General features: G+C 40.5%; 2 non-coding genes across 2 annotated transcripts; both read right to left on the reverse strand.

Moving 5' to 3' along the window:
* Positions 1-1,066: 1,066 nt before the first annotated feature.
* Positions 1,067-1,139, reverse strand: trnak-cuu (transfer RNA lysine (anticodon CUU)). The gene has a single exon. It is a non-coding gene; the product is annotated as a tRNA-Lys (tRNA).
* Positions 1,140-7,646: 6,507 nt separating this feature from the next.
* Positions 7,647-7,729, reverse strand: trnas-uga (transfer RNA serine (anticodon UGA)). Its single transcript has one exon. It is a non-coding gene; the product is annotated as a tRNA-Ser (tRNA).
* Positions 7,730-12,062: the final 4,333 nt, after the last annotated feature.

Raw genomic sequence — 12,062 nt, forward strand, 5'->3', positions numbered from 1 at the left:
AAGTTGTTTGCCTTCACACAAACATGCCCCTTTTGTGCAGGGGTTAATTCCAAATAGTAGTGAAGGAAAAGTTCATTGGCTGGGAATCGGACCCAGGTCACCCACGCGGCAGACAAGAATTCTACCACTGAACCACCAATGCTTGATTGGGTCAAAATTGCACCAGTGAAAACAATCAGTCCGCATGGCCACATTATGTTTTCACAAATGTCAGCAAAAAAAGCTAATTACGAAAAGATGTAAAGGAAAACTGCATTGGCCAAGAACCGGACCCCGGTCTCAAGACTACGGGGTTGAGAGAGCACAAGACTCCAGGAAAGGGAAGAAGTTGAGTTAGTAACATGCATTAATGGGATGAGATTGCATGCAGATGGAGAGAAGGAGGAGAGAGGTGCTTAGTGCTCAAATCAAAATCAAAAAGAAGCAGAAACAGATAGTGGCAATAAAGTCAGATATTTTAATAAGTGGAAGAAACAATATGATTATATTATTAGAGTCTACTTGAAGCTTTTTATATTTGTCTCTCTCTCTCACTCACACACACAGTGTACTACCACTTTGTTCTGCATCCATCTCCTCCCAGCCCTTGACATTTAGCAGCCCCACAACACACACAGACACACACATACACGCCACAAGGTCTACTTACTAATGCATATACACATCAACTTTCTTTTTGATTAACTTTATTTTGGATTAATGCATATACACATCAACTTTATTTTGGATTAATGCATATACACATCAACTTTATTTTGAATTAATGAAAATACACATCATCTTTCTTTTAAGCTGCAGTTCTAGAATGTTAAGCTGCACTTCTAGAACAATAGGTTGAAGTTTTAGAATTTGAACATGCATTATCACCAGACTATAGTTTGATCTGAGGAACAGGAGGTCAGCACAGGCCATGATCGTAGAATGCAGGCACATTTTAGTCTGGTAAATTACAGGGATTTTTACACTGGGATGGAACTGCTAATCTTGCGATTGACAGACGATCTTCCCCAATACAGCCACCTGATACGGTACAGAACTCAGGGATTCCCACTCCTTAAAACACCACCGCCCAACGTGGGGCTCGAACCCACGACCCTGAAATTAAGAGTCTCATGCTCTACCGACTGAGCTAGCCAGGCGCTTCTTAACCCTTTTGTTGTCCTTCGGGTCCTGGGGACCCGTGCAGTTTTACCCATAGTGTTGTCCTCCGAGTCCCCGGGACCCGTGGCGTTGTACTTTGGGTTCCAGGGAGCCGTAGCATTGTCCTTTGTGTCCCAAGGACCCTTGACGTGGTCCTTTGGGTCCCCGGGACCCATGACATTGTCCTTTGGGTCCATAGGACCCGTGGCATTGGCCTTGCGGATCCCAAGGACCCGTGGCATTGTCCTTCAGGACACGGGGACCCTTGACATTGTCCTTCGGGTCCCAGGGACCCGTGGTACACTCAATCGGTCGTATTAGTTCTGCTACCCTCCCATCGTCCTGCCTTTGAGTCCCTGAGATTCTGGCCAGTGGCTTGTAGTTGTAGTAAAAACAGGAAAGGCAAAGGCGAGTGGAAAGGGAGGTTAAAAAAAGAAAACTAAAGGCTTGACATTAGCCTACTAATTATTTTTATTACACACACACACACACACACACACACACAATATACACTTTAGACACATTTGTCTTCTTGTTGTCGTCATACGACGACGACGACAAAGATGATGGCCAAGGCCAAGTGGATGTTTAAGTTCAAGACGAAGAAGGACAAGAAGAAGAAGAAGTAGAAGAAGAAGAAGAAGAAGAAGAGGGTGGACATGCAAGGGACGAAGAAGAAGAAGAAGAAGACGAAGACAAAGAAGTACAAGTAGGAGAAGACGACGAAGAAGAAGAACAAAAAGAAGAAGTAGAGGGTAGTGAAGAAGAGGGGAAAGAGGAGGATGAGGAAACATTTGTGTCAAAAGATGGCAAAGTAAAATTGTCCTCGAAAACACAAGTTCAAATTTCAGTGATCCCTAATTTGTGTGGTGATTACAAGACTGAATGCAAAGTGTGTATCCCCCATGTAACTCAAAGCCTATCACTTCCAGTCAATACTGTCAAATTTCGAGCTCCTTCCTATTACATTAACAACCAGGTGACCAACATACTGTTTACAGTCTAAATGGCCAACCCTCTGAACCCGAGAGACTCGCCTACAAGCAAAAACAGCACCTCTGATTCATAGCTTAATCATTTAATAACCATAAAAGATAGAAACTTACCAAAAGTTGCAGCTAAAAGCTAACAAGTTAGCTGTTACAGAGGTCTCTTCCGGGTCTTTCTAACCTCTACAGGTGATTTTCTATCCAGCTTGGAACTTCCAGCCTTTTTCGGGGTCGTTGAGCATTAAATCCAAACCACTTTATGTCCATAATTCATCGCGTTTTTGCTTATTTATGCCACTAGCTCCCGGCTCCGTTCTGCCCTCTGTTTACGGAAGAAAAGGAAGTAATATGCCCATATATGGGAGACAACGTCACCCAAAGAGTATGGAGTCCTAAATAGGTCAATCTTCCCAGTCACACTATGGTCACACTAGTCTAGTATGCAATCAAAGATGGTATAGCCGAACAAGATAGATACATACCGTTTTATAGAGGAAAATGGCCCCACTGGTTTGAGATTTGGGATGTATTTGGGCCTTATTTGAATAAATGTAAATAGTATGTGCTTTGTATGAGTTATAATGTTTATAAGTACTCTTGCTAGTTTATAAATCACTTAACGGTTTAGGTCCAAAATATATTGCTGATCTGCTACTACACTATGAACCACCCAGACCTCTCAGGTCATCTGGGACAGGTCTGCTTTCTGTCCCCAGAGTCAGAACTAAACAGGGTGAAGCAGCTTTCAGTTTCTATGCTCCTCATATCTGGAATAAACTCCCAGAAACCTGTAGATCCGCTGCTACTCTCAGTTCTTTTAAATCAAGGCTGAAGACCTTTCTATTTGATGCTGCCTTTCTTTAAATGACTAATCATTTCTTTAAATTTCTTATGCTGCACTGTAAATTTTATTCTTGTGTTTTATGTTTCTCTTTGTTTTTAACTGTCTATTCATGTGTTTTACCGGTTTTTAATGCTTGTGATTTTTAACTGTTTTTACTTGTGTTTTATCTGTTTAACTGATTTTGTGTAAAGCACTTTGAATTGCCTTGTTGCTGAAATGTGCTATACAAATAAAGCTGCCTTGCCTTGCCTTGCCTTATTATGTTTATTTTCGCATATAGGAGAACTGTTTTAGACACACAAATGTTTGTGTAGCGTTGCTGTGGGTGTAATATCAATACATATGTCATTATTATAAGTAAATGTCATGAGGGCAAAAGCGTCTGGACTTTCTTTGAAAAAGTGTATGTATTTCATCATCTGTATAAGTTATGATGATTATTTCTTCACAGTGTGACTCCCAAGACATATGAGATGTGTTTTAGAGAGGACATGACTTTAAAGGAGCAAGAGGAACTCATTGAACTGAAACAAGATCGTGGTTTAAAGCTAAACTTTGCTGATCTTCCTTTGGACAGTTTTTGGTTATCTGTTGCCAAGGAGTTCCCCATTCTGGCCAACTAAGCTATTTTGACATTGCTCCCGTTTTCAACCACATATCTATGTGAGCTGAGCTTCTCAAGCTTGACTGCGATAAAAACGAAAAACAGAGAGAGACTGAGAGGTGTTGAGGAAGAGCTTTGTGTGTGTCTTTCTACCATTCTTACCAGGATATCCATTTTGTGTTCATCGAAACAGGCCCAGGTTTCACACTAAGTGAGTATAAATACATTTAGAAACTATATTATTAACTATATGTATTGTATGTATTGTGTTAGAGTGTCATTTTGGTTGGTGGTATGCCCCAGAATTTTGTAAGTGTAAAAAATGTGCCGTGGCTCAAAAAAGGTTGAAAATCACTGGTCTAGAGGGAAGCACTTTAAATTTGGCATACTGAATTGTAAAATAATTAACGATGCACGTGGAGCTGCCCGTTGCCCAAACTGTCAACGGACCTGAAGAGACATGGCTGGCAGATTTTACCGCCAGAAGTTGTTGCAAAAACTGAATGATCTGTGAAACCTCGTTGGGTTCCTGGTATCAAAACGTTGTTATAATACTTGACAAGATAAAGCCATACAAAAGTGTAGCAAGATTTGCACTTTTGATTGGCAGAAAAACAGCAAGGACAAAATATTGGCCCTGTGACAATGGGGGAATAGGTGAGGCCTTGGATTTGGAAAGCGGCACACCAAGTGAGAATTACCGCGAGGGTTGGGACTGGGAAGTAGTAATTTACTGGGAACTGCTAAGTAGCAGCTGTTATGTCCTTTTAATGAAAAAGAAAGTTGATGTGTTTATGCATTTATTAAAAAGAAAGTTGATGTCATGATGAATTGTGATGATGAATCAAATAGAAAGTTGATGTGTATATACAGTAATATAAAAGAAAGTAGATGTGTATATGCATTAATCTAAGTTTTGAATCTCATCCAAGAGACTTCTTTAGTTGTTTTTTTTTACACAGAAAGGGTTGGACACAGAGTCCACTCCCCCACCCATATCTGACAATTGAAAGCTGTGGGGAAAGGGGGGTTCCAAAGCTAATAGACCATTCAACAAGCAATTCTGATGAACTATACTGACCCATTCAGGATGAGCACCGTATACTCTGACTGCAGCAACACAAGTTCAAATTTCAGTGATCCCTAATTTTTGTGGTGATTACGAGACTGAATGCAAAGTGTGTATCCCCCATGTTACTCAAAGCTTATCACTTCCAGTCAATACTGTCAAATTTGGAGCTCCTTCCGATTACATTAACAACCAGGTGACTCCTCAACATGCCCCCACCAACATACTGTTTACAGTCTAAATGACCAAGGACATTAAACCTGTTAGCTTACTTTAAACTAGATGTGAAAAGTTGAAAGGTTGATCTTTTTCACCTATACTGTGGCATAAAAACAGGTTCTATTGAGATTTGAACTTAAATCGCTTGATTTACAGTGCAGAGTGCTAACCATTACACCATGGAACCTTTCAAAGTGTTGCAAGGGTTTGCTAGGCAGTTTCTTTCATAATATCCACATGTGTGATATTAAAGGCACACAACAATCACAACAATTATTGGCCAATTTAAGTCAGTTAGTTAGCTAAGCGTTCAGAGGATGTGGGAAAAAGCAAGTCAAGAACAGGTTTTAAAGGACTTGCCACAGACAGTGAAGACAGCAGTAGATATGTCTACTGTGTACAAACACATGGTAACTTTACATCTGTTGACAATAAAGATGCCCACAAAACCCTGTAGTGGCCATTGAGCTTCTTGCGCACATTCATGTCCTCTTAAATACATAGAACTGCTTTATTCCCAATATCATGTCTCAGAAAAACAGTAGATGTCAGAAGTGGGATTTGAACCCACGCCTCCAGTGGAGACTGCGACCTGAACGCAGCGCCTTGGACCGCTCGGCCAACCTGACTGATCCAACAAATACTTTGTAGGACCTGTCTCAAAAATTATAATATAGTAAATTAAACATGTCATGATATAGTAGGTTCTCAGTCATCCATGTCATAGTTAACAAGGGAAGGTTTCTCAACTGTCAGCCCAAATATATGGGCGTTCATGGAGACATGGAAGAAAGTCACCAGGGTGGCAATCTGTTATAGTACCACTGTATGCATGTGTACCTGCATGCATTTCAAAATGTAGGCCAAGAAAAAAAAGAAACAGAGCCATACTGACACAAAAAAAAGAATTTTACAGCAGAAAGCCCCATTTTAAGGACACACAGCAGACCTACAATGAAATTGTAATTGCACTGCTTTGAAAATAGTAAGAACCTTCTTCATCACAAACCTGATGGTGCAGTACTTGATCCACATGGATCCACTTGCTGTCCCTCTGGCTGTTCCTCCCTCTGTCCCATTTATGTTTTCTTTCTCCTCACTCTCTTCTTCCTCCTCCTCACCCTCTTCTTCATCTTCCTCACCCTCTGGAATATCCCTCTCTGTGTCAGAGCCCTCCTTTTCATCACACGCCCTCTCTCCAAACTCCCCAAACTCCTCTGGCTCTCCCTCTTCCTGCTCTTCAGTCCCTTGATTTGTTTCTCTCACTGCTGTTTTTCTCACTTTTTGTTTAATAGGGCGCTATATCACTTCCTCCTCCATGATAAATATTAGAAGAAGATAAAACGTAGGAGTATGCATTACATTTCCCTCCCTACTCAACACGGACATAAAGCCTGTCGATTACTTTACACAAACATAGTTATTTGTTATTGCAATGCAACAGCAAAGACGGATGAAGTTACGTGTTAACATCCAGAGATGCTAAAAGTACTCACTTCCCCTGCTCAAGTAGAAGTAGAGAGAATTGTGTTAATAAATACTCTGGTAAAAGTATAAGTACTGATTTAACTTCTTAGCTCAAGTAAAAAAGTAACAAAGTAAAGGCTTAGCAATATACTTAAAATATAAAAGTAAAAGTACCAAAGTACAGACTTAGCAATTTACTTAAAATATAAAAGTAAAAGTAGCCTTATCAATGACAAAGCTACCTGGACCAGACAGATGTTACTAGAGAGCACGCTGAGAAACTACAGTGGACATGGAGAAAAGACTCTTTATTCTTTATATGCCATTGCCTACATTTTAAAATGGCTGTCTGCCAATAGGCCTAAAACATATATAAACATATAGCCTATTTATTGTGACAGAGACTGGGACTCCAGGTTAATAAGATTCTCACGCAAGTATCAAGATATGAATTCAGTTGTGATTTTGTGAGAATTCCGTGAATATTGCCATTCAATTAGATTCATGTTGGTATTGATGATGCAAAAATAATAACTAACTCCAGTGAAATTATTTAAAATTTATTGAGGACTAGATTAGGACTGGATTTAAAGCTGATTCTGGTTTCCAATTTGGCCCCAGGTGTGTCTGTTAAAACACAGACGGATACAACTTCTCTCTGTTGATGCTTTATTACAATCAAGCATCAGGATAAACATGGGGGGGGGGGGTAGCTCTGCTATGGCTGTGTGTGTGGTAAGAAAATAAATAAATAACAAGGAATCATATATGCTAGTAAATAATAACAATGAACCCACTATTAATTACATTATCATAATGAGCAAGGATGTTCAACAATCGCCATTATATCGAATCATCAGCCAGGTGTAACCTAGGTAACAGGAGAAGAACACAGACAAGCTAACTTTTAAATGTACCAGAACTACAGACCAATACAACAACAGGCTTAAATGAACTGACATCATCAGTTATATGACTTACAGTTCTCAAAGACGCACACAATCTCAGCTGGTTATCCTCCAGACAGCTAGTCTCTTTTTCTTTTTCTTTTTTTTTCACTTTTGTCTCCGTGTGCCGTGCGCGCCTGCTCGCGGCGTGAGGCGGGTGTCCGCGCTATTCTCCGACATGGACTCACAATTACACCTGATAGACAACCTTTAGTACAAAACTAAAGTAACAAGCCAATTTTGTAAAAATGTAAGGAGTAGAAAGTAGAGATGCATCAGTGGCTTCCAGTAACTATTTGATATTATATTGTCCATGAAGGCACATCTGCCATAATGAGATGTGTGACCACAATTAAAGAGCACCTCTCGTTGTTGGCAGGATTCGAACCTACGAGGGGGAGACCCCAATGGATTTCAAGTCCATCGCCTTAACCACTCGGCCACAACAACCTGAAAAGCAGTGCAATACTGATTTGCGCTAATATTTACACTGACTCACGAAAAAAACACGAGTAAAATAAAAAAACACTGCATAAACTTTGTTACCGTGTGTTTATTTAAATATGGGTACATTTAAGTGTATACTTTACTGCAAATTAAACTGAGATGTCCGGGTTTCAATCTCCACCTCTGAAAAGTCCTGCTTCTTAGCCGGATTACGTCTGGCCATGTCGTAAATAGTAGGGGCGAGGCCTCAAAACCGAGAATATATTGGGGCGTGATATTTTAATTGTTGTGATTGTTGTGTGCCTTTAATATCACACATGTGAATATAATGAAAGAAACTGCCTAGCAAACTCTTATAAAGGTTCCATGGTGTAACGGTTTGCACTCTGGACTCTGAATCCAGTGATCTGAGTTCAAATCTCGGTGGAACCTGGTTTTAAGCCACAGCACAGGTGAAAAAGATCAACCTTTCAACTTTCCACATCTAGTTTAAAGTAAGCTTATGTTGGTGGGGGCATGTTGAGGAGTCACCTGGTTGTTAATGTAATCAGAAGGAGCTCCAAACTTGACAGTATTGACTGGAAGTGATAGGCTTTGAGTTGCATGGGGGATACAGACTTTGTATTCAGTCTCATAATCACCATAAAAATAAGCTATCATTGAACTTTGAACTTGTGTTGCTGCAGTCAGAGTATACAGTGTTCATCCTGAATGGGCCAGTATAGTGCATCCAGAACTGCTTGTTGAATGGTCTATTAGCTTTGGAACCCCTCTTTCCCCACAGCTTTCAACTGTCAGATATGGGTGGGGGAGTGGGCACTGTGTCCAACCCTTTCTGTGTAAAAAACAACTAAAGAAGTCTCTTGGATGAGAGACAAAACTTCTGCAGAGGACCTTTTACCAAGTCCAGTTGCCCTTGGCCTAGTTGTGCACTTTTGGGATAAAGCATTGATCAGGAACCAAAACGGACACATCTGGACTCAATGTGGACATTGTACGGCAATATTTGACACGTTTAGACCATGAAGACAGTTATCAGTTTATTTCCCACCTGGCAGGTATATCTGTGGACTCAGTTGGAAATTTTGAAGATAATTGCACAATGTTGACCCAATTGTCAGTCTATTTCCCATGTGGCAGGGACATTTCTGGATTCAGGTGGACATTGTGGACAGAGACATTGGTGGATCTTGATTCCCACCATAGGATTTGGCCTGTATTGCACATTGCCTTCACATCCCGCGCAATGTATTGCCATTGTCAAGTACATTGCCACCCTGGTGACTTTCTTCCATGTCTCCATGAACACCCATATATTTGGGCTGACAGTTGAGAAACCTTCCCTTGTTAACTATGACATGGATGACTGAGAACCTACTAGATCATGACATGTTTAATTTACGTTATTATAATTTTTGAGACAGGTCCTACTGGATGTCTGTTGTATCAGTCAGGATGGCCGAGCGGTCCAAGCCGCTGCGTTCAGGTCGCAGTCTCCAATGGAGGCGTGGTCTCAAATCCCACTTCTGACAGCTAATGTTTTAATCTGGAACAAATGTCTGAGACATGATATTGGGAATAAAGAATTTAGCAATTCTTTGTATTTAAGAGGACATGAATATGAGCAAGGAACTTAATGGCAAGTACAGAGATTTGTGAGCATCTTCTTTGTCAACACATGTAAAGTTACCATGTGTTTGTACACAGTAGACATATCTACTGCTGTGTTCACTGTCTGTGGCAAGTCCTTTAAAACCTGTTCTTGACTTGCTTTTTCCCTCATCATCTGAATGAACGTTCCAGGCTCATTCCAGGTCTAAAATCTCTTTTCTGGGTGGGATACTCGTCAATTGATCTGCGAGTTCATGTGATAGTGTTTGCAAAATCTGAAGAAATTCCCTCCAGGGGGTCCTGTGTTATCACTTTCACAAGAATGGGATGTGCAAGTATACATATTATCTCCCTTCGATAGCTCAGTTGGTAGAGCAGAGGACTGTAGATGCATAAAGCTGAAATCCTTAGATCGCTGGTTCAAATCTGGCTCGAAGGATCACTCTTTTCCAGATTTTCCCTTCGGGGATCAAAATAGAATTTTGGATGTAGAGATGGACGGATGACCCAAAAGCATAATATTTCTTGGCGAGACGTAACAAGAATAAAAAAAAAGAGGTGGGGGAGACACAGTTTACAGTAGGTAAATCACTGGCTAGCTATGCATGAGTACCTCATACCTTTTACCAGGTTCAGGTGGTTAATAGTTATGGTCAAATGAAGCTTCATTAAGCTTTCTGAACAATGGTCTTCATTTGAGGGAACGCATTCACTCAGTAGTGTTTTATTATTGGTTGTGCATCTGTGATTGCCCTAGAGGTCTCTCAGTCCAGCACCTCTCCCCCTCATCTTTGTTAGTTTTACACTGTCCAGCATAAATCACTGACACCATACCTCACACTCATCCATACATACACATTCACCACTGACTAAACTGACTACCACCATCATTGATTTATCATTTCTTTTGTTGTGGTCATATTCTCGCATTTCCTTCAACCTTTGCACACGGTCTTTTGTCCTGGCCTTTTCATGGGGTCACGACAAAGCATTAAAGACCAAATTGTTAGTATTTTCAGAAATTTTCCTAACCATTGTTGATGCTTTCATAGCTTTGTTGGCACAGTAGGCAGTGCGTCAGTCTCATAAGCTGAGGGTTGTGAGTTCAACTCTCATGTGGGGCAGGTGTGTTAAAAAACAAAAAAACACAACTGATGGTGAAAAGAAAATGACAGGTGGTTGAACACTGACTCTGTAGTTATTTCTGGGACTGAGACAACAAAAGGCACTCTTTAAGGGTGGTAGCAAACCATTGATTCATCAATAACTCATATACCAAACTGCAGATGTTCCTTCAATAACATTATTGTGTTATCTCATAGGTACTGGAAGCCACCCGTCTCCAGCAATGTATTTCTTAGCATTTATTTTCAGTCTGTGTTACAAGATTTGCAGTAAACGTTGTATTGTCCAGCAGAAAGGCAACAGATATGTTACTTTTTGACTATGAATTATGTCATGGCAGTGCAAGCATTTTGCCCAGGTTTGATTTCCAGCCACCGCAGTTGTATTTACAGATTTGAAGCCCTATATACATTAACATTACACGTTTTACCCAGGTTTCTTCTTTTATTGCGGGAGTCTTCCCAAAAGGATTAATAAAGATAAGTCTAAGTCTATCTCAGAAAAAAGTAAAAAAACTCTGAAAATCTTCAGGGGATGTAGCTCAGTGGTAGAGCTCATGCTTTACATGTATGAGGACCTGGCATCTCCAGCAGGTATTATGGTAGAGTCTTTAAAAGAGCTGCAAACAATATTACCTCCTGTGGTAATCTGACTGGTAGACAGCACAACAAGCACTTTAAACGTACATGTTTCTATTTACAGTATTTATTAACTGTATTGTAATGTATATATTGTTTTATGCGCCAGTTTTAATGGGTGTTACAGCAGGTATGAGCACTGTAGTTTCTACTTTTATGGATGAAATGAACTTTACAAACTATTAAGTTTACTCTTCAGCCGGCAGAGACATTTCACTTCAGACACTAGCAGCAACAGATGCTTTGTTAAATATCAACAGACTGGAAACATATTTAGTGCTGATATGAAGCATGGCAATTAGCAGAGGATGGTTTCGATCCATCGACCTCTGGGTTATGGGCCCAGCACGCTCCCGCTGCGCCACTCTGCTCTGCTGGTCATGTTCAGGGGCTGGAAAAAAAAGCCGAAATATGTCGGTCAAAGGCAGAAAGGAACTGTTCACTTGTGGCCATTAACGACAAAAAGACAAACTTGAAGAATAAAAAAAAATGTTATGCATTGTCATGTTTCCTGTATTGAGTATCATTGTCAAACATAACACCATACCTTTTGACAGCGATAAGTACCCCACTAACACGGAACGTTTAGAGAACGTTAGGGAACGTTAGTATTTGGTTCTCTAAAGGTTAGTTCGAACCAAACCAAAAACTAACGTTTAGGGAACGTTCCCTCCTGGTTATAACGTTCCCTAAACGTTAAGAGAACCAACCAACTGTAACGTTCCCCTGCGGTTGCGCCGTACCTTCACACAACGCAAACAACACATAATTTAATGGTGGTCACACATCCCTTTATAACAAATGGCAGATGTTCCTTCGTGGACAATCTTGTAATACCTCATAGGCACTGGAAGCCACCGATGCTTCTCTGAGCATTTATGTTTGAGTCTCAATAACCAGATGTGTTGTTAGATTTGCAGTGAATGTTATATTGTCCAGCAATGGTGATATAGTTGTGAGCA

This window comes from Etheostoma spectabile, unplaced genomic scaffold (genome assembly GCF_008692095.1).
Source record: "Etheostoma spectabile isolate EspeVRDwgs_2016 unplaced genomic scaffold, UIUC_Espe_1.0 scaffold00018635, whole genome shotgun sequence".
NCBI classification, from domain to species: Eukaryota; Metazoa; Chordata; class Actinopteri; order Perciformes; family Percidae; genus Etheostoma; species Etheostoma spectabile.